General features: G+C 38.5%; 1 protein-coding gene and 1 pseudogene across 8 annotated transcripts in view; one reads left to right on the top strand and one right to left on the bottom strand.

The window, feature by feature from the left end:
- Nucleotides 1-25,962, top strand: part of EPHA7 (EPH receptor A7) — a 217,818-nt gene that overhangs the window by 105,704 nt on the left and 86,152 nt on the right. The gene's annotated exons all lie outside the window — the stretch shown is intronic.
- Nucleotides 15,696-16,201, bottom strand: LOC140708171 (replication termination factor 2 pseudogene; annotated as a pseudogene).

The raw sequence follows: 25,962 nt of genomic DNA on the forward strand, positions 1-25,962 counted from the left end.
ACTCTTTGTTATTGTTGTCTGGTTGTCTGATTTTATTGTTTCTTAATTGTCCAGGATAGTGTTGTGCACAATAAATAAATAAATACGACAAATATTTCATCATGATCCATGTTTGCTCAGAAGTAGAACCCTCGGGTCAGTACCCTATAGCTAGTCTAAACTCCTGCAGACCTATTGATTCAGTGGGCTTTGTGTAGGTGTTGAATAGCCTTTTAGCAGTCATTCAGAGGATCATTTCCGATTGCAGCTAGCCACAGGATGATGGCTGTTGATTTCTATGGGGCTTACAACCTGCATGCTCTTTAGCTGCAAAATGTGATTCGTTTTTAGATCCTTGTAAATCCCAAATTTCGTGATTATACTGGAAATTGAATTCCAAAGGCAAATTATATCTGTGAATTAAATTCTCATTTGGCAAATGAATTGGTAAAGGAAGTCAAGTAGTCCCAATAACTTCTAGTTTGCCAACTAAATCACTTTTATCATCACAGCCTAATTTGCTTTATTATTCTTATTTCATTTTGGAAAAACATTTGCCAGAGTTCTTTTTTACCAATTTAGGCAACATTTTTAAAACTGAAAGGAATGGTAGCCATTCTGTACAACTATTTTTTAAAAGTAATGTTCATTTCATATACAGTGGTGCCTCGCTTAATGAGTGCCTCGTTTAGCGATGAATTCGCATAACGATGTGGTTTTTTTAGAAAATAATATGCACCGTATAACGATGTTTCCTATGGGCGATTTTCACTTAGCGAAGTTTGGGACCATGCTTCGCATAACGAATGCGATTTTAGGTCCCCTGCTTCACTTAACGATGTTTCTTTTTTCAATTTAAAAAGTGTCTTAGAAGGGTCAAAAACAGTTCTAAATGCTTTTTTTTGGCCCATAGGAACCAATGGACCTGTCAAAATCTGACAGCTCCATGCTTTCCTATGGGGGAGAAAACAATTCACCATAAATTAACGAAAGTTCAGATCAAAGCCAAATCAGGTTTGCACACGACTTAGGGGGTCCTCTAACGAACCCAAGCATTTAGAACAGTTGCTGAGTCTTCGTTAATTTTTTGTGAATTTTTTCTTCCCCCATAGGAAACAATGGAGCTGTCAGATTTTGACAGCTGTCAAAAGTTGGGGGGAAAAATTCACCATAAATTAACGAAATGTCAGATCAAAGCCAAATTAACTTTTGCATCCGTTTTAGAGGGTGCAGAAGCTAATCCAAGCATTTAAAACCATTTTTGACCCTTTTATGACACACTTAAATTTGCAAAAATTGACTTCGCAAAGCCATTGAAATGTATTGAGTCGGCTTCAATACATTCCAATGGAGGAAACATTGTATCATTTTTCGCTTAAGGACGGCAATCCGTGCCTATTGGAACGGATTAACCGGTTTCCAATGCATTCCTATGGAAAATGGTGTTTCACATAACGATGTTTCACATAATGTTTTTGTTTTTGGAAACAATTAAAATCGTTATGCGAGGCACCACTGTATCAGATAAGATAAGGGCATGGCCTATTGTGGAAGTTAAAGGTTAAGTGTCCTGTTTAGGGCATAATCCTAACTGTCCCAGATGGCTGAATGCTAGCTGAACTGAAGTATACAAGTGTGTGTGTGTGTGTGTGTGTGTGTGTGTGTGTGTGTGTGTGTGTGTGTGTGTGTGTGTGTGTGTGTGTGTGTGTGTGTGTGTGTGTGTGTGTGTGTGTGTGTGTGTACATATTCCACCTATTTAGTGAGCGTACCACTATTCTGGGCAGCTTACAAAATATTATAAAACCACCTGAAGCTGTCCAGAATCCAAACTCTTCCTCCTAAGAAACTTGGAAATTAAGTATGATTACCCTGAGCCTGGACTAATTTTGGGACAGCAAAAAATGTTTGTGAGTTTGGACCAAGTCAGGTTTGGATTTGGCATAACGCAGCTCATCACCCTGTCGAATTTTCCTCCTCTTTTAGTGCTCTTCTGTTGGCTGAGGTCAGCTAGCACAGCTGTTATCCTGGCAGATCTAATCGTGCCAGAGATCAGCCAATACATTGATAGTTGTGCTCACACAAGGGGCTACAGTCCACTTCAAACCCATGACAGCAGGCATATATTTGAGTTTCTCTATCACTATTGAGCACTGATTAGATACTTCTGAGAATTTATCAAGCCAGGAATGAAGGTTAAATCCTCCTTCTTTCTCTTCCATTATCTGGTACTCTGAGCAGGTAAATAAAAATAAAATGCTTTTTTTTAAACAAATGAGTTTTTTTTTATTTAAATAGTCAAAACAGTCAAAAAGGTCTTTTATTTAAAAATAAATAAATCAAATTAAATCAAAACAACCATGATTCTGAGATAGACTAGAATCAGGATAGCTGCTCCAGTGTATAGCTGCTCTTAGATTTATCATCCATGGATTTGTCTAATCCTTTTCAAGAGCTATCTAAACAAATTTTCTATCAGTTTATTTTTCAGCTGTCTATGCTGTGTTCATTGAAAATGTTTGGTTTCTTTTCACTGTATCTTTCCTGCAAGGTAATTAGACTTCTAGTGAAATATTTTCTTTCGACTGCTGCATCTGATGTTAACCATAGTGACACACAGCATTCTTATGTCTTTGTAGAGACTAGGAGGAGGAGAATTGCCCAATTCACAGTTTTCCTTTTAAGGATACAGTTCTAACCAACCAAGGTGGCACAGCTGAAGTGAAGCCAGTTGAGGCTGCATTGAATTAAAATCTCTCCTAGACCAGGGATGTTGGAAGTTACTTAGGACTGCCCTGATCTTGGTCAAACTTCCTGGTACCATGGTGACTATGAGTCTGGTCTGAGAGGGGTTTAAATCTGGCATATTTCAGCTTTGTTTTGGTTCTTCTGCCAACTCATCTCAGCCAACACAACAGTTGTGCCACTAGACCTAGTTGCTTTGGAAGATCTGAGGTCATGCAGCACATGGAGAAAGCACATGGGGAACAAGATATGTGTGTTGCTAGCACAACAGACTTCTTTTCATTCCAAACCTAGTACAGCCAGATTATATTTGAGTTCTGACTGCACTGCAGGTTACCTACTCTGCAGGGTGTTGAATAGGACTTCCTGAGCAGCACCCTACCAGTTCCCCTCAGAAAGGACAGGGGGCCACTGTAAAACATTGCCTCAAAGTCCTGTTCCAGAGAGATGAGCCAAAAGGACACCAAGATTGATGGTATTGAAAACTGCTGAGAGGTCCAGCAGAACCAACAGGGACACACTTTCCCAATCCAGTTCCTGGTGTAGGTTGTTCGCCGAGGCAACCAAACCAGACCCCGTCCCATAACCAGGTCTGGAGCCAGATTTAAATGGAACTAGGTGACATCCAAGAACCCTTTGAGCACCTCCTCATCTTCCTTCCTCCTTCTTGGAATTAGAGTATGATGGTGATCTCCACCATCAGGGCTTTTTGCAAAATACAATCATTAGCAGCCTTGACAAAATCTTCTGAGACACAAAAGATTTTCTAAACACACGAAAGAGGTCCACCTACTCACTCCTCTTCTTCTTGAGTAAACATTACATCCACTGATCATGTGGTAGAGAAAGAACATCACATTGCCTCTGATGATTCTTGGTCTACAGTCTCATCACTCTGACATTGAAGCATCAGGTGATCTTCCATCAGTCATCACCACTCTAGAGTCTGATGTACTGTAGATGATCTCAAAGTCCCACATCAACATCTGGAGATTTCTACTCTGATCTGATTTTGAGATCTGCAAAGTCTCTAAATTTGGAGACCTCCTCTGAGATCTGACTTGCTGCATAAGCAAATAAATAAGGATGCTCATGTTCCACTTCCCATTAGTATGCTGCTATCACTTCTTGATCTTGTCAAGGAATCATGGAACAAGCTGTCCACTTCACAACCTACATCCCAATGGGTTGAAAACCTATATAGGGTTTACGAAAAGGAGGCTGCTTTCTTTCTTAAACACTGACAGCCAAATTCAATGATTGTAAAGGCCACACAAAGCAAAACAAGAAGACATTATAATGGCACACCACAAAATAGAGAGGGTCAGAAAATGGACACCGAGAAGGAGAATATACTTCACTGCTTCAGTATTCATTCATATTGCTAATATCAGAGCCTTGTGGGTGTTTCCCAGTGCTTCCTTTGGGAAAAGATACAATCATTGCTTGATGGTCTCCCTGAACGCAAGGAATCTGTAACCTACAACTTTGAATAAGAGGCTATTACCCCTGACACCCAGCAAATGTCATCACCATACCACACCAACACCTGTGTGCAGCAGTTGTGCTCTAATGACATGCTTGGCTTCATTCAGCTGGACTTTCTGAGGACAGCAGAAGTAGAATAGAAGATCTTTCTTCGATGGATAATATCTGTTAAATAAAAAAAAACTGATGATATTGATGACAATCAATAAAAAGAGAAATACTGCCAAGAGGATGGGGTTCTACTGCCTACTACCAATATCAACAGTGCAGTTTGTTTTGGAGAAGATCAGAGCCATAACTTTTCATCCAGACCCCAATCAGACTGACAAAGGCACCCTCCATTGGCTTCATCTTCATATTGCTACTCACAAAACTATTCACAGAAGGTGCAGGATCAGAAGTACAAGTAGCACCAAACGATATAACAAAAAGTCAAAACAGAACCTTTGATTTTATCCTGACTCAGGTTCTCATAATGCCAACCCTTTTCCTGGAATATATAACACAGTTTCTATCACCATTCCTATCAACCTGGTGCACCATTACAAGTGACAGATGGGTTTTAAATGTCATCAAAAGCACTGTGCCATAGAATGCACAGGATGATGGCTGTTGCCATCAGCTCCAACTCAAATATTACAGGAAGAAATCATGTTGCTCCTGAGGAAAAATACCTGCACATCAGGGCTAAACTCGATAGCGCATTTGGAAGAAGAATGATTTTTTGTGTATTAACATGACAGCCCATTGGCTGGTAAGAGAGTTTTCTAGTCATCCATATGCATGATTACCAGAGACCTCAAAGAAGGAGGACAGGTTCCTTACCTGTAACTATCATTCTTTTAGTCGTCTGTGAATTCATACAAACCACCCATTCTCCCCTCAGTCTGCCCTGCTGCTAAAATGTTTGAAATATGGTGGTTGGGGGAACTGTGGGACCATTGTTGGGCACACAGTAGGGAGAACTCTTCGAACAGTACTCTGTTTAAGCCAGGGTGGATCTGATTTAAATAACATTGTTTTACAGTAAATAATAGAATCAATAGAGTAAATGAATTGGAAGGGAGCTATAAAGCCATTGTGTCAAACCCCCTGTTCTATGCAGAAATCCAAACCAAAGCAGATCTGACAGATGGTTGTCCAATTTTTTTCTTAAATTCCTTCAATGTTGGAGTACTCAACACTTCCCAAGGTGATTGGTTCTATTGTTGTGCTGCTCTATCTGTTAATATGTTTTCCCTGATATTCAGCCTAAATCTGGCTTCTGGTAGATCACAATAAATCACAACTGATCAATTTTTTAAAATAAAAAAATATTTTCTTTTATTAAAATCATGATTTAAATGTCTTTGATTTTTTAAAAAGTCATTGATTCTTATCCACCCTGGTTTAAGCTCTAGAAATTTCTGAGAAGTTTCACACAGGCAAAGAAACACTCAGATGTGTGAATTCACAGACGGCCTTTCCACGCACTACAGTTATAGGTATGTAACCTATCCTTTCAGCCGTTTCTCATAGGAAGGGCCTGGAAACCTCCTGAAAAATCTTTCCAGTGGGAGATGTTGCTATTAATACTGCCAGAACAGATGCTTGAAAATGTTGTTTGCAAAACATATACCAACCATCTGATTATAATCTAATGCATGGAAGTCACACAAAAATGTACTTGATTGCTTGACAGCATAAACAATTGACTGTTTAATAGCATAAAAATAGCCGTAGCTGCTATTTGAATAACTTAGTAGACTGATGGAAGGTCTTGGAGGTCTTTGTGAGACACTAGTTCAAATTTAACATACAGTGGCTGAAATCCTGTTGCTCAGTATAGTACATCACAAGCGTAGGTCTATTAAATAAGTGGAACTCACAGAGGAGTTGACTCATTGAATCTATTCAAGTTGTTATTTACTACAGTAAGGCATAGAATGTTGGCCAGAATTTGTTACATTTAGCACACATAGTAGTGTGTGTGTGTTGTTTGAAAGATTTTTGGATGTATGTCACAGTGCCTCAAATGCTGTTGCATTTGAGACACTTTTTATGCAGAGGGGATTATGTCCTCAGCATTGGCAGATTACTGCTGATTGGAAGGCTTACTTTTGCAGTTTTGGGTGCTCATTAGAGATAGATATGAACCATAGGTTTGGCAAGTCATGCCTTTTAATTTACTCCCGCAACAGGTATTGGTAGTTTGGCACTCCATGCCCTGCAGCAGGTACACACTCGGAAGTGGTGGCCTGACTTCCTTGCCCCTCTTCTTCCAGCCCCTGCTTCTAAAAGGGTGCCTGCCAAAGGGGGTGGAGTGCCAAACTGCCGAATCCCTGTTATGGCACTAAATAAACAGGCATGAACTGCCAACCCAGCTGTTTGTTCCAGTCTCAGTCTAATGTCTTGCACACAATGCTTATAAGTCATGTCTAGCCTGAAACTGCAAAAGAAGGCTTTTAGTCAGCAGCAGTCTTCTGCTTTTGATGATACTATTCCTTTTCCACAGCCAGACCCTACCCAACAATATATCAGCCAGTGATTCTGTCTCGCCCCATTTTATAGTGCATAGACATACCCATAACTGGTGCTTTCATGCGGTTTAACAAGGAAGCTGTAGAACTGAATACACATTCTGTGGGAAACTTACTGTTTAAGGAAATGAAGAGCACATTGTAGCTCTAATGTAAATGATGGAAGCAACTGGTTTGTGTTCTTCTGTGTCTGACTGGGCAACTAGGGATCTGCAATATTGTCCATTGCTTTTTCATTACTGAGTGTGACTTGGATGCAAAGAAAAAATAATGATTAGTGGCCAACATAATAAGTGCGAAAAGTTTAAGGTTTAAGGACGTGGAGGGAAAAAAAAGATAAACTATAAAGCAGAATAGCTGAATGTTAATGATTTATGCTGGTAGCCATGAAGAGACTGTGTTATGTCTTTTGTCCATATGTATACTCTCAGAGCTTTCTATTGATTTTACAAGGAACTTTACAAGCAGGTATAATATCTGACCTTCTAGAATCTTACGTTATAGCTGTTAAAGTCATACAAATACTTGAGGAAGCCAAGCTATTATGGAGTTCCTTAAACATTTTGTCTACAGTGAACTGAACTCATTCCTAACCCATGTTTGTGTTACACACCTCCAGTTTCATTGGAATCTCTGGGTACAGAATAGCATGCAGAATAGATGGGTAAGAAGAGGAAATAATGGTGTAACCCATAGTCAGATTCAGATATTAGATGAAGTCTTTATTTAGCATTTATTGAACAAGCCTGCTGAAACCTCAGTTTCACACACTTCTATCTTTTCTCTCATTCATGAGATATCTAAAAAAAGAGTATGAAAAACTTCCACAGTTATTTTGGAACCTACTGTAATTTCCCATGAAATTAGGTAGATCAAATTATTTTTGTCAATTTTTGCAGTCTGTCTTTTATGAAAATCTATTATCTATTAGTATTCATCCCCTGTTATATTACAATTATTTTAACAGTACCTTTGTTCTTTGTATGTTGTCAAAGGTATCTAACACCTAAAGGAATGCAACCCTAACTCATTATTTAAATTATTGCAGCACTGGCAGGGAACAAAAACTGAAGCTTTCACTGCCACCAAACTCACTGTTTAATAACTATGTTACATAACAGTAATTAGAGTTCAATTAAAAGAAAAGTGCAGTTTTCCATTTGATACTGAAAGAAAATAAAAACTCAGCAGCAGTAGATTTTTGTCTCTCTGCTAAATGTGGTGAATGAGATTACAATTGTGAAGTACTCCCTGTGAAAATAAATATATAATTTATTTGCATTAATTGTACATTTCAAAACTGAGGAGAAAATGACTTCATTGTCTCATGGGCAACACAGAAATATTTTTTTATTGTAGAACTTTATGGAGCACTATTGAATCATCAATTTAAAAACTTTCAGCTATACATCATGTCTTAGGAGAACAATAGACTGTACACATTTAGTGTTTACTAGCCAAGGTGGGAATATTTTAATTCTGTATGGGTTGTCAGGAAACCCACTGAATTTGCCTTCTTTTAATTTTAGACATTATGTTTTGTGATCAGTTGATGTATTTTAACTTGTTTTATTAAACCAACCAACATAATTGTAGGAATGCCATGAGAGAAAGTGTTTTAGAATGTTAAAACTTCATCAGAAACATGCCAATTACGCAAATCATCATTCTGTTGTATAACAGGAGTGCCTTATCCTGTATTATTGTTTGTGCCATCAAGTCACTTCTAATTTATGGCACTCCTCAAAAGGATTTTCAAGATATGTGAAATGTTCAGAGTGGTTTACCATTTCCCTCACCCCAGTGAGTTTTCATGAACAAGTGAAGATTTGGCTCTAGTTTCTAGAGTCCTAGCTCGGCAGTTTATCCATTTCAGTATACTAGCTCTCATAATCCTTCCTAAACATTATTAAATGTATGTTTAATCTCACGAGTATTCTAAACTCTCTTTGAGCTGCCCTCCATTTATGGAGCCACTGTACCTTTTGTTTTGCTGCACATTTTAATTTTTTCTCTTTTTATTGTTTACATCCTTATTCAAACAGTAAATGAATATGTGTGTGTTTATGCTGCCAATTAAAATGGAAAATGTTTTTCAATCCATAATATGATTGCCTTGCATGTTTTGAGAATTGCTTTAGTGGCTCATCTTAAAGCCAATATTTAAAAAGTCTTAAATACATTAAGAACCTAGAAAAAATTGTATTGTCTGCCCTGCAAAGATTCTTGATAAGTCGTGCTCTTAGCATGAGAAGGAAAAAAAATGTAATTGTGGGATTGTGATATATGCAACAGTTATAATATATCCAGTTCTCATAACCTCTCTTCAGGAAGACTGGGCTACATGCATCAAATACTTCCCTACGTAGGCAAGAAGAAGTGAGTGGGACAGAAACCCACAAGGAAAGGGCAAAGATTGTGTGGCTGCCATCTTTACTGTTTTATTTTATAATTATTTGTTTGTTGATTTTATTGACCCTGCATTTGAAATACTGTAATCTCACAAATATATCTCCCAGTGGTGGCAGTATATCCTGTTTCTGATGTGTGCTTGCGGATGAGAGAAGCATGAGCTCAAGCCCAGCTACTAGTCAAATCAGCTGTTGGTGTTTTCTGGATAGATTTTTTTTTATTCTGTACATATCTGTACAAAAAGTGTCATATGGCAAGTGATGCTTTCAATAGTTCCACTGTTGCATTAACTGCATACTGATCTGGTGACTTTAAGTGTTAGATACTGTATTTTTGTGTGAGTATAAGACACTACTTTTTCCTAGAGTAAAAAATGAGGGTTGTCTTATACATGGAAGTAAGCTGAACCTATGTGCCACAGCTGGCACGCAGAGTCCTCTCTGTGGGCGTGCGGGCCATGCCAATACTGCTGCCTATGCCAGCCCAGTGCAGAGCGCGGCACCGCTTGCTGCTGGGGCTCAGCTCAAGCTCACCGCTGCACCTTGCCCCCTGCCCAAAGGGAGCCCACAAGTGGTGCTGGAGGAAGTGATCAGGCGGCGACAGCAGCAGGAGGAGGCAGAGGCGAAGGAGGAGCTGTGCCTGGCTGCCCCTTGGCGTGAAATCACTGCTGCCTATTGACTGTGGCTCTGGCACTGCAGGAGAGCGAGCGAGCGGGGTGGAGTGCAGCACAGTGCAGCACAGGAAGGCCAGGCAAAGGGCTATATTTGGGAAGGGGGGAAAGGCGTCCCTTGGCTGCCCACTGGAGGATGCACTGGCCCCGAAGGTGCCCACTGATTTGGGTACTCGGGCTCAAAAGGGTCAGCATTGGGAGGGGGGTTTAATACATGGGACCATTTTATAAACGGAAAAATATGGTAGCATTAGTGGGGCATATCAGTGACATCCTTCTCATATTTTGTAAGACACCCAGTTGCACGAGCAGTCATCAGTGCTGTTTTGGTTATTTAGAAAAACTAATGGGAGGACTTTGCATTATATAGTGTTTGTAAATAAACAGATACAAGTACTATGTAGAAGCAGTTCAGATGCAAATACAATAATCCTGGATTTGCTCATTTCAGTCCTTTGGATTTACTGAGATTATGATTGTTGATCATTTAGTTAAAGACTTTTTCCAGTATCTTCTATGGATATGTCTAATAAAGGGTGACTCAGAGTTGCTTAACTAGCTTTCAGCCTGTATTTTTAGTTGAAACAATCCATTGTATTTGATGGCACTTTTCTTTAAGGTGGAGGAGAAAATGTAAAAGGAGAAATTGACTCAGCTACTGTGCATTTTTATGGAGCTGCAATATTTTGAAATTAAGTTCATCAAATTGCCTTACTTGCTGCCAGATCTGTTAGTTTTATGTAGTTTAAGTTTTATAGGCCAGCTGTTTGAGTGAGTAGGGAAATATGCATCAATGAGATTGGCAAGTCAACTGTTGGTAGTCCCCCTCTTCTGCTGCATATACCACCCTCATTCTTGAATTCTTAGCTATATTGTGGAGAAGTACTCAAGGATTTCTTTGTCTCCATTTCAGCAGATATGACACATCTTCTGTATGATGAGTTAGAGAATTTTACAACAGCTTGAAAATATTGAGCTAGTCTTGTTCAAGTGATGAGCTGCATTAAGACAGGTGATAGACACTGCTAAAATGTGATGTGTGTAGGTTTTCTGCCTGCAAGAGAAAGCAGTGAATGGAGTGAAATGATACATAATTCAAACAGATGGAGTCAGAAACTTAAAGCATACAGTGATAAAAGACTGAAGTATAGCCTCCTTACTGATTATATTAATCATAGGAAATTCAGAATGTAGACACTTTCTGAAGTAGCATCATTCCCCATGTTCTAATAGGGTTTAATATGCTATTGAAAAGGTAATTTAGCTTGGGAAACTGATAGGCGGGAAGGGGCTGGGAGTTTGTTTCTGGACTATGGACACACATTTTTCAATTCCCAGTCATTCCTTCTCAAACTGGTTTTCAAAGTGGTGAAATAGCTGTCAGACTACAGTTTCATGTGCAAGGGTACACATAAATAAATGTTTACCCTATGATTGATTGGCTTATGCCATCTCCTTATTACATAGGAATCAATTTGGCTAAACAGAATGGCTAAATAACCTCTACATTTGATTCTTTAGGGGTCTGTATACCTTTTTACACATATATTGCCAGTTTAGTGCTAATAATAACTAGGAATAAGATGAGATCTTAGCAAATGCTGTAAGTAAACCTTGTCTTTTCAATTATAGTTATGAATTATACTCCCCTGTGCTGTTTTTTCCCCTTTGATCTTTGCAAATAATGGGTTGAATTGAGTCAGTCAAGCTTGTTTGCACGTATTAGCCATATTCATTATAATGAATGGAGTTGAAAAGAATCATAAAAATTGGGCAGATGTTCAGCAGTAAGAGCATTGAAAATTTCAATGACAGTTTAAATTGTGAATGTAACTTAAAAGAAATCTTTTGAATTCCTATACATCTTTTTTTCTTTTAAAAAAAACTAGTCTGGTGGTTTACTATTTTTTCTCTGCCATTAGTAAATACTCAAACTTGCTGGTGTGCATAGATATAAATAAAGGAAATATTGGCTGAAATCTTGTGCAGCTCTGTGTTCACAATGGGAATGACTTCATCAGCAGTAGAAAATTGCCACAGATTAAAGGCTTCCTTTGGTGATTTCAAGATGCACACAACTTGTACGCAATGCGACTAAATCATATGTACCCAGAATTGCCAAAGGAAGTATTTAATAACTGGCTCTCTCCCACTATGATGATTTCGTTTTTGTTGTGCAAGTATGGTTGCACAACAGGATTTCAGTCATTTAATAGCACAGGTTCCGGGGCAGTGAGCATCTTTGTGTACTGTTAAATGCATTTTACTCAAAAGATGAAAATATAAATGAAAGGAACAAATATAAGTATTCCATTTTTTAAGTCTTCTGATTTTTTTTCTGTTTGTTTCACTACAAGATTTGTGTGCAGTTCACCTGCGACATTGGTAATGTGTGTAACTCTGAGTTGTTTATGAATGGCAGTATGATGAGTGAAAGTAGAATTTGTAGACTAATTCACTAGAAACACTTTTATTACCGTATTTTTCGCACCATAAGACACACTTCTCCCCCCACAAAACAGGGGGTTAGAAAGTCTGTGCGTCTTATGGAGCGAAGAAAACAGATTAAATTTTCCTGTTTTCTTCTCCTAAAATATTGGTGCGTCTTATGGAAAGGTGCGTCTTATGGAGCGAAAAATATGGTATATTTAAGGTGGTTTGGTACAATAATGTAGAGACCAAATTCAGGATCTTCATTTTACTAGAGGAAGGACTTACTTATCTCACTTTCAGGGATCTCTCTTCCCTCTGGAACTACAGCTCACCCAATCCTGCAAGTTCGCTTTCACCAACATGGTCAAGCATGCCAAAATCTGACCCACCCCTCTGTGTCATGTTACATTTGATGGCTCATTCACAAGTAGACATCACCACTTCATGCTTCCTTCACCAAGAATCTGCAAGTACAAATTGGCCCCAATATATTTTACAGATTAAACGTATTATTGTCTGAAGTGGTTGATGATATAACAACCACTTTGCTACTTTGTCTTTTTTCACATACATGGATTTGTCCAAATATAGCATCAATTTAACTTTTTGACTGCTTTTATTCTCAGAAATAAGAAAGGAAGGACACTTGGCTTTCAGGCAGAATCATGTTTAACTGTTCTACAATAAGAGATCAAACAAGAATATCTGTTGAATGTAGTTCAATTTGACAATAACTCCTTTGTTGGCATACAGTAGTAAGTGTTCAGTTTAATCTTGTAATGGTAAGAGTATATCAGAATTTATTTGCTGAGGATCTTTCTGCAGTGTTTCTAGAATTCTGATGGCTATTCTCTGAAATATCTCTGCAGGCAGCACCTATACTTCTGTTGTCTCTTCACACCAGGGTCATGACATCAGGTGACTTTACAAGCCGGTTCATGGCCAGTTGAGATACAAAATGTTCACTTCTTTACTTTGAGACCTCAACAGCATCTATGCAAAATTTATTTTTCTTATCATTTTCATCTCTTAGTAGTTCAAGATCTTTTCCAGACAAACACACACAAGCAAACTTTCTGTTATCTTCAGAATCTAAAAGGACTTTTAAAGGGACACAAATAACTGTTTCCTTATTTCACTTGCAAAAAGTGATTTATAATATGCATCCAACAGAGATGGTATGAAAATGCTTGGTTAGATAGAAGGTACTACTGCTGGCACTACAGTAGATGTTTAACAGTTTAGCTGGTACTGACCTACATTTAAAAAAAAACCATAAAACAAACAGGAAAGATGGTAAAAATCAACCAGGTTTGGAAGCTGAAATAACACTTTTTTTTCATTATAAAATGTGTTATTTATTTTTTTCATTATAAAAATGTATTATTTCATTTAAATCAAATTATTCAAAATAAAAGTATTACCTGAACAGGCTATTCCTGGAGCACCACTACTGGTGATGTTACTTCAGATCTTTGCATTGTGTGTGTGTGTGAAAGAGAAAGGATGGGAAGAAACGTTCCTTCGGAAGTAAAATCAAACAGACACTATGAAAGTTAAAACTAGCATCTTGAACAGAAAACAAAACAGATTTCTTATGTATCTTGGCTCTTTTAAAAGATTTTTTTTCAGGAGGGCTAAATGATTGGTGGTATGTGATCCCTAAAGCCTACACCACTTAAAATCCGCTTACAGGCAGCACCATCAAAGGGAAGTCTAACTCAGATCAGATGTGACAGATTTTATCTGCAAAGTATTTGCAAAACATGTCACAGCAGGTTATTGAGCAACATCATGCTCAGATAATGGCCTGGGACTAATTAAGGGACTATTTAAGCTGCGTAGTACTCTCCACAATACCACTGGACAACCCTGAGCCAAGACAGTGGTGACAAAGAAATATTATTTAACTACTGGTTCAGAGAAATTTCTGAGGCAGAGTCTAGTGTTTGTTATGTTGCATGCCTTCCAAATACTAAAATTAGAGTTGGAAATGAATCAAAGCACCCCTTTTCATTAGTATACCTGGTTTTCATCTCCTTTCTATCCATCATAACCATGTTACCTTTCTGTATAACAGACCTATGTCAATTACCTTTATGAGCTCCCCATTCCAGAAATCTTTTAGGTCAGGGATAAACAATCATAGCCTTCCAGCTGTTGTTAAACTGCAGCTTCCGATCTTGCTTATCACTGGCCATAATGGCTTGGACTAATGGCAGATCCAGTAGATGAATATGATGTCTACGTTCAAGGATATACATATGATGAGACATGTTCAATAACATGAGGAGGACCACAGTTACCCGTCATCACATTGAGTTATTTACAGAGTTGCCTGTATTACCAACCAGTTAATCCTTGTATTATTTTGAAAACAAATATGACCCATAAGTGTGAGGATCAGACTGTAAACATATCTTCCCACTCTTGCAGAATCACAGATCACTTGGGAAAAAATAAGGCCCATTACACACACGCTGTGGTTGTGTACATGTGTGTGTATGTGTATTCGTTGGTTAAGTTGGTTAGGTTACCTTTACTCCTTGTCTTTTCTACAGCAAGCTCAAAGCAGAGTAGATGGCTCTTCTCCCACTTCTTTGTCCTCACAGCAGCCTGGAGATGTAGGTTCAGCTGAAAGAGGATTGTCTGGCTCAGCGTCACCATGTGAGTTCTGTGGCTCTCTATGGGCTTGGGACTTGAGTCACCCAACTATTTAGCCAAAACGTTTAACCAGAAAATTATGCTTCATTAATTAATTTAATATAAATTCCATATCAAAACCATCTGACTGTCATATTCCAGACAGATGTGTCAGTTGGAGCACAATTTTTCTGTGAAACCAAATTTTGCAAAGTAGTCTTAACAACTGCCTTAAAAAGGGCCTAACCTTTATTCATGGGTTATAGCTATTCTAGGCAATTAAAAATGTTTTTGCTATGTGCAGTAATCGTAATCATCATCACAAACGTCAGGTAGATAATGATGAAGTCAGAAAATGACGAAGTCAAGATGTTGTGGGAATTTTGGATCCAAACTGATAGACACCTTGAACATAACACACTTTCTTCTTAGGCATCCTTCAGTCTCATAAGATCATGGTAACGCACTCTGTATGAGTGTCCAGAGCACGAAGCCTGGGTAGAATAATATGGAGGATAGGCTGTTACCCAAGCAGCATATCCTCTCTCTCCATGTCGCTGAAATAGTCCAATGGAAAGGCAGGAGCCAATACAACTGGTTCCAGCGACGTTGCAGGAGTTGGCAGAACGGCATGAACTGCCTCCGGGACTTCAGCTCCAGATTTTGCATCAAGGTTTACCCCTGAAGCCTTTTCCATCAGTGGGTATAGCCACAAGGCAGTGGAGGTTTGAAATCGGAGTTTTCCATCTCCTAGATGCCTTCCAAGGCTAACGAGCCCCACCTACCTGATCCAGGTGGATCGCATTCAGTCAGAACTCTTCACTATGACCTGTCCGTCTTGGGTGTCCCTTGTGAAATACTTCAGTTTTAATTTCTTCAAGAGCACGTTCAGAGAATACACATCCACACTTCCGAAGAAAGCAAAACCGATGCCTTCTGTTCATTTCCAATCCAAATACAGGTCACATAAAACGGGCACTCTGGATATCATCATATTTGTCCCCTTTTGTATTCCCCTTATCACCAGTCCAAGCTCGATTGTCTATAAGATTCAATTCAATGACATTCTTAATACTCTTGATATGGGATGCAGCCTCCACAAGGACTTTATCAGAAGATTTATCAAGCAAAAATTCAATGATTGCATCTTTGTTATATAACCTGCCAGGCTCACAAGCCTGCTTAGTTTTTCTTGACTTTGTGTGCAATAGTGCCACTGTGCTACCAATTCTGCATTTTTGTCAACCTTCTCAATTTTGCGAGGTCCCTTCATCAATTTGTGCCTCTTCGGGATGGTACACCCATCGCAACCCATCTCACTACCCAAATCCTTCCTCCTGCTTCCAGGTTCAAACTTCCGGGTTTAACACCAGACATAGTAGTAATAGAACGAAGACATGTCCAGATAATTGACATTGCAATTCCAGGGGATGCCAGAGTCGAAAATACAGAATTTGAAAAACTAACAAAGTACAGAGACTTGACAATCAAAACATCTTGCTTGTGGATGAAACACACTTTAGTCACTGGGGCTTTGGAAACAATGTCAAGAAATTTCACACAGTACTATAAGCAGTTTCATATCTCAGAAATAACACTATCAGGGCTACAAAAATGTCATTATTAGGAACAAGATAATACTGTACCAATATTTAACAGATGCTTAGGTTTTTGGTTAAAACTTGTATATGTTATATTACCAGTCAATGTTTTTATAATTTTGATTGACTGGTAATACAGCTTGAAGTTGGATCATCAACTAACTCTCTTTCCGTTTGATGCTGCTTAATACCCCTTGTCATGGGTATAATTCAAGCACTCTGGAAGTCTCCTAAGCCATATACACACCCATTACAAAGCACACAATAAAACTGTAAACTTTGCACATTGTGATCTTTTGGAGAATTAGGTGAAATCTAATAGTAAATCACAATTGAATCAGTGGGGATTTGGTAAGTCACCAGCTTTTTTGATTCAGTTGGCTTAGTTGTTATTTACTACTTGATTTCAGCCATAAAGTCTCATCTAGAATTCTTTAAACAAGCCATAATGTAGAAACCAGGATCTGTTCCAATTTTACTCCAGATGTATCACATTTACAAAGATATGTCTCCGCCCCAACTGTTTATTTTTTTGAGTTTTTGGCTGCTTTTATTTAATTCATCTATATCCCAACCAGAGACCTTTGAACAGCAGTTTTTAGCTTCACAACAATAATATGTGGTAGGTTAGACTGAAACATATGAGTTGTGTAGCCCACCCAGTGAGCTATAATGATGTATAATGATTAGAATCTACATTTCCCACATCCAAGCCCAGCAGTGTATGTACTGTATATCACACTGCTTTTGTATGTGGCAGGCTTCTTCCATTCCTTGTATAATAAACCAATTTTTTACAGTTTCCTCCAAAAATGACTATATTGTTTGCTCTTGAGTACAGTCTTGTTTACCTAAGCAGACTTAGTATATCCAGTTTTAGTAGGTTCTACTGACATAAAGCAATAGTATAGCAAGGCCATTGTAGATGTGTGTAACTGAATACTGTAGATTCATGCCTTAGCTTGCTTTCTCTTAGAACTATCTATTTCCTATTCAAGTTAACATAAACATTCTAATTAATCATATCAATTTTAACAATTCACTTGTCAATATACCATTCTCCTTTACATCCTGGGCACTATTTCTCCAGATGGGAAGGAAGAAAACGTTGCAGCGGAAGGAGGTGGTGGGAACTGGTTATAGTAATTCGAAAATTTTGAAATGAAATGCCTAATCTGTGTTGTACTTTTGAATAGGGCTCAAGACAAAATCTTGTAGATGTACAGAGAAAAAGTGATCAGAAAGTAAGGCAGCCCCTCCAATTATACCTTCTGGTTATACCAGATGGAAGAGAGTGATGTACTGGAACACAGTCTCTCCCATTTAAAGAATGATGTCTTACCACTTGGTGCTAAAACATGCCTCCAAGATGGTTAGGAAGGTTCTTGAAATACTTTCGCCCTCTTTCATAGAGTATGAAGGGGGGCACTTGCAACAAGAGGCTCAGTGTTAGCATTCTACTGAACATGCATGAGAGATATTAAATATATGCCTCTGAAAATATCCAGTGCATTTTACTGTGAAAAAGTTGGTTCAAAACAATTTGTATTTAGTAGCAGGGCTTCAAAACAAAAGATGTTCTAATGCTATGAGTTTGTGAGGATTTGCTTTGTTATTTTGCTTTTTTATGTGAAATGCAGAGTCCAGATTTGTTATTTGCACTCATCTATGTTGTTGACACATAGTTCCCCTTTAGCATTGAATACATAGCTTGGAGATATTTTGTAATATGCTGGTAGAAATTCTATTGTGCAGTATAGGCAAAGCTGTAAGTTTCAGCCTGTTCCTCAGTGGTAGATAAAGATGCCCTTGCTGCGGTTCTCAGAGCATGCATGCACACATCAAGCCAGTGTGTGTGTGTGCGCCCCCAAGAGTCTCTGCAAGGGCTCTTTATTTTCCAGGGAGAAATAGACTGACACTTGCAACTTTGCTCACATTATGTAACAGGATTGCAGCCATTGTGTCATTATTTTCATTAAGCCTGTATTCTTATTTCTTCCCGTTTGGGGTTCACTTGTTTTTTGGGGGCATGCCAGCTCAAGAACAGTAAGTAGTTATGCAACTGGGGCACATTTTGTATATTTTCAAATAAATGGGTGGCTGAAATCTTATTGCAGTTATGCAAATAGTGTAACTTTTAGAGGTGAATTGCTATAAGTTAAGAATCTGTGTTGATCTTATCCATTGAATGCCGAATCACACAGCTGCTTAATGTGCACATTTATTTTCCCATTTTATCTGATTCTTGCTTTCTTTCTATTGATGAAAGCATGTGTGCACATTTTCCAGTTGTGTGCATTCACCTATTAAAATGTATAAACTGTTCAGTGTGCACTTTATTTCTTTGAAATGCTTCATCAACCTTGTAAAGAAGTGCATTTCTTTTACTTGCAACAGCTGTGTGAAGCCTCATTTCATCAAGACTGTTCATGTCCAGCAATCCCCTCCCCGTTCCTATTACTGGCACCTTGCAGGAAACTAAAACCAAAATTCAGAAACTTTTGGCATCCTCCTCTTGTGGTAATCTTACTGTTCTTTGAGGTTAATAAAATGAAACTGAATTACAGGATATGGATTTTGCATCACATCCTACACCTTTGTAGTTAGAATAGAACACAGATCCATGTCAAATTATCATCTGTTTTGATTGTCATGGTTTTGGCAAAAATTCAGTCTAAGTTAAATGCATGTTTTAACTCTGCTCCAAGGTTGTTTTCTGCCGTTATTTATTCTGTTCTCCATTATTTCATTTTTGTTACTGGTTACAGCCTCCCCGCTTCCAACTTTCCTAAAGTGATCTCAGCCAAGTGGACATTTATAGTGTCAGACTACTACGCAGCAAATCAGATTTGTCTATATTCTGTGATCACTGAGGCAAATGAAGGAAATGTACAATATAGCAATGTTTCCTGGTCTGGTTAGGTAAAGGTAAAGGTTCCCCTTGACATTTAGTCCAGTTGTGTCTGACTCTAGGGCATGGTGCTCATCCCCGTCTCCAAGCCGTAGAGCCAGCGTTTGTCTGTAGACAGTTTCCGTGGTCATGTGGCCAGCGCGACTAGACACAGAACATTGTTTCCTTCCCACCGAGGTGGTACCTATTTATCTACTTGCATTTTTACATGCTTTTGAACTGCTAGATTGGCAGGAGCTGGGGAAAGTAACGGGAGATCACTCCATTGTGTGGATTCGATCTTACGACTGCTGGTCTTCTGACCCTGCAGCACACAAAGGTTTCTGCGGTTTAACCCAGTTTAACCTGCAGTGCCACCACGTCCCTTCTAGTCTGGTTACCTAGGCAATTGTAGCAGGTAATCACATACGTAGTGAATGCAATGATGTTATTTCTTATATTGTACAGTACCCCAGTGTGATACTTGTGGAACTAGTAATGAAAGAAACAAAATCCATGGACGTTTCATCACTTTGCAAGTGAGAGGCATATAAAACCAGATTTCCTGGGTTGTCTGGTATTGAGAGAACCAGATGACTTACTAGTGGATAAATTCAAGGGCCAAGGTGATGTCACCAACCGTATGACAAAATACCTGATTAAATCCACCAATGCTCATAAATACTGATACGTAGTGAATGTATCCACAACTCACTCATATGAATGGTTCCTGAAGAATGAAGGTGTTCAGCAGATTAGCATTCAGGGAGAGTATACAGGTTTGCAGAAGGAGAATTCCAGCTTGTCACACTCTTGGGCAGAAAGTGAGGTGTGGCAGATATTTTTCTCAACCCACGGAGCAAAGATAGGATGACAACTGCTGCTGTTTGCTTAACTCTAGAGTGGGGGAAAAAAAGATAAATGTTGACTAAAATGTTTTTGGAGTTTCATCCAAGTTTTCACATTAAGGCAAAGTCTGAATAGGGATTAAGCCTGAGATTGAACCGTTTTCTTAATTCTTGGACCATACTATCAGTTTAAGATAGTATTCAACCTGCTCTTGCATGTAATGGAATAACTCCTCAGGGAAGAACTGCACTAACTGTATATTAGTTTTTATTCACAGCCAATCTTAAAGAAAACCTTTTTTCCCCTCATCCATGTATGTGATCACTTTCAAGCAAGCAAGTGGAAATATTTTCTACCTTAAGAGGAGTGTTACTGACTTTCCCATATTTCTTAATCAAATTGTTTGAACCTCATTTGTCATTTTGCTTCTTCCTCTTTCCTTCCCTGTGCATGGCAATAAACATGAAAAAGCAAGACAGTGAAGTAAAGATGTGTTGTCACGTCAACAATTTGATAGAATTATTATGAGATTCAATATGTGAATGTTTAGGCTTGCATGCGGTTACCACTGAGGGTAGACCTTTATAATGGGAAGTAGATACTGATAGGAAGGGGAGGGGGAACAGAAGCATATGAGGGAATTTTGCCTTTTCCCTTCCATAGCTGATGCAAAAGCTACTGCACTTTACTGACGCAAAACACCTGCTTCTAGGTGCTACCCTGTTTCCCTGAAAATAAGCCCTAGTATGTTTTTTCAAGATGCTCGTAATATAAGCCCTACCCCCAAAATAAGCCCTAGTTAAGTGAAACCCCACCCTCCACCATTGTGCAGCAACCAGAAGATGATGACATGACTGTATTTGAATAAATGTGATGGTTGTACATGAAAAAATAAAACATCCCCTGAAAATAAGCCCTAATTAGCATTTTTGGACCAAAAATTAATATAAGACCCTGGCTTATTTTTGAGGAAACACGATATTGCTTCTTTCACCATAGTTTTGCAGGACGTCTTTATCTTCACATTATTTAACGTTTCCATCATAGTCATTCTGTGGACCCAGAAATGAGCATGACAGAGAAATAACAAGTGCCGTGGATTTTCATAAAAGAGTTGAGCAATGTATATGAATAGCTGTCCTTTTGATACTCTAACAAATGTGTGGCAAAGGAGCACAGAATTCTGTTTTAAACTGATATCCAAGTAAAAGCTGCCTTTCACCATGATATGAAGGTAAATACTGTTCATCTACACTCAACGGGGGAGAGCCAGACACAAGGAGAAATAAGTGAACTGTATCATGGATTGAGGTACAATATGTGTTGTAAAATCTCCAAATTTAACTAGGGAGTGTAACCTATTTTGTTGGTAGATTTCATTAGTGAAAGCTTCAGCTGATGAATTGGCAAAGGACCTATTTTCATCTGTGATTATATAAATTAATGATAGGTCTATTTTTATATTTTAGAAGATTTTTGGCTATTTTTATATCTTTTTTTATTTGTTTGTTTTAATGTATTAGTAAGCTGGCTGGATAGGTCAGTGGTGAGGTATCTGATTATAGAGCCAGAGACTGGGAGTTTGATTCCCTATTGTGCCTATTGGAACAAGATCCATCCTGTGTAGCCATTGGCAAGCTGCACAATCCCAGGGCGTCCCTAGAAGGAAGGGACTAATAAACCACTCCTGAGTACCCTCTAGCTAGAAAACCCTGGAAAGGTTTGCCATAGGTTACAACTGTTTTTTGTTTGTTTGTTTTACAAGGAGGTTTTGACTTTTTTTCTATCCCCCCCCCAACTTAAAAAAAAAAAGTCTTCATGGCAGATAATGAAATCAAGTGTTTTTGGGAGCTCCTTCCATTGTCTTCAGGACATGGGCACTTTCATTCTGATGAACATTACACTCCACAGTACCCCTGCTATAGGTTTTTGCAAGACATGCAGTAGAAGAGGATCCAGGGAGATCTCAGTAGCACTTCAAGCTGAAATAAAATATTATTAGTAAGTTCATAGAATTAAGAAATCTTTATTTTCCACCCTTCAGGAGAATTTCAGATCCATCTGCCCAATGTAAAAAGGGCCAAATTTTCTTTGCAGCAATAAATGAGAACAGTTTCATGAACTGGAAAATATTACACACTTGCACCATGTGAGAAAGGCAGTCTTGTTCAGGGTTTGTACCATTTTAATGTATTTACTTTTAATCAGATAATTAAATTGCTTCAAATTAAGAAAATGTTAGTTGGAAAATCAACTAACATTTTGTGCTAAATTATTTGACTAAATGTCATGTTCTGGATTATTGTTTTCTTAAGCCTTCAGGTACCATTGCTCTCAATATTTCATTCTGTAAAAGTGTTGTTTATCTCTTCAAATGAATTCATTCCAAATCATAGGTGTTTTTTTTTTTAAGTGCAGCATTTTATCTGTACAAGGAAGGAAAAACAGCAAACATATTATTTATGTATCCTGCTTTCTTGGTTGTAATGTGTTTAACAGGCCTTTTACTGTTCGTTGCACTTTGAATATTTCTTCAGTGTATAATTTTTCCCCATTAACCATTTGCAGCAAACTAATTTTATACACAACGATATCTGTAGCATATAAAATTAGTTGTTCAGAAATACCATTGTTATAATCAAAACAATTGTGCTTTTATATTCATTTGTTCAACATTCTTACACAAATATAGCAATTTGATGGGTGGAACAGCATGACTACTTCTCAAATTGTAGTACGTTGAACTTTCAGTTATAAAAAGACTTTCCCCCTTGTTAAATCAACTGAACATTCAGTAGACTTTCAAAACTTGTGTTCTGTTGAGTACATTTATGCCATAGCATCTGTGCATCACTACACAAGTTAAAATGCCATATATCGACCCACTGATCTCTGTGATCTTAAGTGAGGAAAATGTGTGATGAGTTTTCCTATAGAAAACTGGGAAGTGTGAAGCAACCCTTGCTTGTTATGGAAAAATATTCATGCAGTTTTACAAGTTAGAGAAAAATGCATATAGCAGATCAGATAAAATACATTAATACAGCAAAGAAAATGATAGTTTCTTTTACAATTGTTAACATTATCTGCTGTCAAGTTTTTTCCAACTTATGATGATCCAGATGGCACTTGCAACATATGTGAGATGTATAAGGAATTATTTAACAAAGCCATCCCTAGTGAATTTCCGTAGCCAAATAGGGATTGAAACCAAGTCTCCTGAATTCAGTGCCTGAATTCAGTCTCTCCTTCTGTCACTCTCTCCATTACACTCCACTGGCTTATTTTTACACAACTGCAAGTGTAGGTTTAGACTTAAGAATGAAACAGACAGGTTATGAAGCACAGTAGATAGCAACTACTGTATTTTAGTACCAGAAGTAATGGGAATCCTCAATACGTTGCCTCAGGGATGAGTCATGTCTGTATCCTACTGCCAGAAATGGGATAGCTAACAGCATTGGCTGAAACATTGACCGAAATCGTCATGCATAACTTGTGGCAGTGGAAGGGTGAAGAAGTTATCAGCAGAAATTCAAAAATTTAAAGCTTTTCCAGCTGCTGTATAATCTCCTTCATTGCGTGAAAGCTGTGGGAGCTGCAGGACAAAAGAGGGAAGTCTTTAATTGCGTAGCATATCTCCCTGCTGTAGTCCTATCTGGTGGCAGTGATTTTCAGTGATGCCCAGTGATGAGAAGGATTACTAGCTAGAAATGCCACAGGATAGAGAGAGGAAGCTTTAAATTACAGAATATTGTGATTTAAAACGGATTACATCATCAGCCTTCCAAGGGCACAATTATGCCAGCAAGACTTCAGCCTGTAAGTGAAACAAATATTGATAAAAAGGTTCATGCTAGAAGATAAAAGAAAAAAACTGAAAAAATCAAATCATTTTTTGTTTTATTTGTTAAAAAGCCCAGTGCCTGTTGATTATTTTGTGGCCTTTTCAAATAGATTCCGAAAAGAGAAAGAAACCATGCAGTCATGACAATAATTGTACAATTGTAAAATACCTCGATTAAAACTTTGGATGAAATCCAGTAGTAAGTCATAACTAGTGGGAGTTTACTCCCATTAGTTACTCCCAAACTCCCATTAGTGGGAGTTTGGCAAGTAAACTACTCCCTAAATTCAATTAATTCAATGGAATTACTCTAGTTACAATTGACTACTGGATTTCAGCCATAAAGTCACAATGATCTTCATAATGCAGCTGAGAAAAGTATTGTGAATTAATGTTTCTGGGACTAGGAAGGGCAGAAATGAAGGACCTAGAAAAGGTCAACAAGTGTAAGGATGTGTCATTAGAAACCAAGACCAAGCTAATCCACAGTCTTGTATTTCACCATGTATTGGTGTGAAAGCTGGAAAGTTAAGAAAGGCGACAGGAAATGTCACCTTTTTGTTTGAAATGTGGTGCTGGAAGAGAACTTTATGGATGCTCTGGACTGCCAGAAATACCAAATGGGTCCTAGATCAAATCAAGCCTGAGCTATCTCTGGAGGCAAAAATGTTGAAACTAAACTTGTCCTGCTTTGGACACATCATGAGAAGACAGGATTCCCTGGAAAATATAATGTTGGGAAAGATGGAAGGCATCAGGAAAAGAGGAAACCCAGATAAAAGATGGACTGACTCCCTAAAAGAGACCATGGGCTTGAGTCAGCAAGAGCTGAGCAGAGCAACTGAGGACAGGACATTTATTCGTACAGTTGGAGGTGGCTTGACAGCACAAAACAACAACAGTAGTTCTAGGAATGTATTGTTGTTGTATTATTCTGGGGTAGGGAGTACCTTGGTTGATCATGAAATCATTACAAATAAAGTGAGCTGGTCAGTTTTACAGAACTCTTTATCTGAGGAAAATTGTGCAACATTTACAGTTCAAACAGAAAATCTGAAAATTCAGTGAAATACAATGCCCATGAATCATGCAGTCAGAGTGCCAAGAGAGCAAAATGAGTTCTGGCCACTCGCACGTTGATCATAACTAACTTTTTGGAATGGTACAATACTAAAATTCTCTTATTTTGCTGATGAGAAGAATTACACCAGGTCTGTGCTATTTTTCTGCAAGCCTTTTACTGAGGCCTAAAGCCCAGGTTTTTGTCTTAAGTGACGTGGATACAGTAGGACCTTTGTATCCACTGGATCAATATCTGCTCACTTATCCATGCTTTGAAAATATTTAAAATATTACAATGTAAATACCTACCAATATGGATTTTCAGTATGCAGTTATCAGACTGACCACTAGAGGGAACCAAACACTATGTTATAATGTAAAGCACTGCCATTTCGCCTAGTCCCAGAAGCTTGATGCAGCTTCCTTCCATAGCAGCCATGTCAAACTCAGAGCTGGATCAAATGGCGAGGCAGGAGGGGGCACTAACATGAGCATCCTTAGAGAGGTTTTCCCATCCCCTGCCCTTCCAGCCAGTGCCTTCTTCAGTCCTGGGCAAACAAGGAAATGGATTACTGTATATGGATTTATTGTCTTTGAAGAAAACCCGCAGAGCCATTGAGATTGTGTGTGGGGGAGACAGAGAGGAAGGCGGTGATCTTCAGTCTTCAGCACAGGAACGAGAGAAGATCTCCACTCGGCTCTTACTCATAGAGGCCCCTTCGAGATAAAAATTACAGGTACAGGGGAGTCCTGGGTCCAACAGACTGTTAGCTGTAATCCTTGCTTTTCAGCATCTGTGGAGGGAGTGCCTTGAAGCCAATCCCCTG

The sequence above is a fragment of the Pogona vitticeps genome, chromosome 1 (assembly GCF_051106095.1).
Source record: "Pogona vitticeps strain Pit_001003342236 chromosome 1, PviZW2.1, whole genome shotgun sequence".
Classification (NCBI taxonomy): Eukaryota; Metazoa; Chordata; class Lepidosauria; order Squamata; family Agamidae; genus Pogona; species Pogona vitticeps.